This window comes from Balaenoptera acutorostrata, chromosome 18 (assembly GCF_949987535.1).
Source record: "Balaenoptera acutorostrata chromosome 18, mBalAcu1.1, whole genome shotgun sequence".
Lineage (NCBI taxonomy): Eukaryota > Metazoa > Chordata > Mammalia > Artiodactyla > Balaenopteridae > Balaenoptera > Balaenoptera acutorostrata.
In genome coordinates this window covers 42090637-42092486 of record NC_080081.1, presented here as the reverse complement: position 1 = coordinate 42092486, position 1850 = coordinate 42090637, and positions in this window count along the sequence as shown.

Here is a 1850-nt window from a genome sequence, read left to right as displayed (position 1 = left end):
AAGAAAGTTGGAGTAGCAATACTTATATCAAACAAAATAGTATTTAAAACACAGCTGTAACACAAGGCAAAGAATGACATGATATAATGATAAAGGGATCAATACAAAATGAGGATATAGCTTTTGTTAACATATATGCACCTCACATCAGAGCACCTAAATATATAAATCAAATATTAAGAGACATAAATTTAGAAATTGACAATAATTCAATATAAATGAATAAATATAAATAAAATAGTGTTAATTCCACATATGATCCAGCAATTCCATTCCTGGGTATATATCTGAAATAAAAATGAAAACACGTTTGAAAAGATACATGCACCCCCAACATTCACAGCAGTGTTGTTTAGAATACCCAAGATATGGAAGGAACCTAAGAGTCCATCAATTGATGAATGGATAAAGAAGATGTGGTATATTTATACAATGGAATACTAGCCACAAAAAAAGAATGAAATTTTGCCATTTGAAACAACAAGGATGACCTGGAGATTATTATGCTTAGTGGCATAAGTAAGACAGAAAAAGACAAATGTCTGTTATTACTTATATGTGAAATCTAAAAAATAAAACAAATAAATGAATATAACAAATAGAAACAGATTCAAAGATACAGAAAACAAATCAGTAGTTACCAGTGGGGAGAGGGAAGGGGTTAGGGCAAAATAGGTGTAGGGGCATTAAAAGGTACAAACCACTATATAAAATAAATAAATTATAAGAATATATTTTTCAAAACAGGGAATATAGCAATATTTTATAAAATCTTTAAATGGAATATAATCTATAAAAATATTGAATCACTATTTTGTACACCTGAATCTAGTATAATATTGTAAATCAACTATACTTCAATTTAAGAAAAAATGATGGGATTGAACTAGACCTTTTATGAAAATAAAAGCAATTGAGTGCATTTGAAAAAAACACTTCTGCTTTGAGTTGGAAAATTTGATTTAAAGTATCCATTTCATTAAAATAAAATGCAAAATAGAAATAAATATAATATTCATTATACTTATTAATAAAAGTATATATCTTTTCATAAAACTAAAATAAAATATATTTAATCATTATTAATGTTTAGTAATGTTTTATTTGTCCTACAAAATCAAATCGAGAAAGCTATCACTAATGTAGAAATTGTCACCTAGTCAATTCAAAGTCAATTCAAAGTTTAAAAAAAATTGTTTACTTTTGAAGCAAGAATACCTTAAAAATACCTAACAATAAAAAAATAGAGAATGTGTCATCATCAGATCTCAACATACTTTGATATAGGGCTGGTATACACTTCGGTGAAAGGGCTACATGAACTGAAAGGACAATAATAAGAAAAATATGAACAGATATTTTATGTGTAAAATTGAAACATTACATTATCATTTGTGATAGGTAATAATATAGTATTTCAATTTTTCACATCAAATTTATAATTTAGTGTAATGAAAAGTGAGATACTCTTATTACCAAAGTTTATGGTTTATTCTAAAGTTTATGGTTTATCCTAACATTCTAATGTTATTCTTCTTGGTTTACTAGCTCAGAAAGCATGAATAGTAACTTTTGTCTAAAAAAGGAATACCTTGTATGAAGCAAGCTAAAACAGTGATTTTTTTTTCCCTTTAGTTCTCAACATTTTTCCTTTTAATTATTTCCCAGTTTATTATAAATATATTTTATTTTTCTTAGATTTCTAATTAGTCAAGTAGTATATGAATATATTTCCTTTTAAAAAATGTTTTAGATAAGGCTAGATTCCCTACAGATCTCCTCAGTTCATCTTATCTTAGGTAACTTCTGTTTTCTTTTGTACTCTTTCATCTATCTATCTCTATCTATCA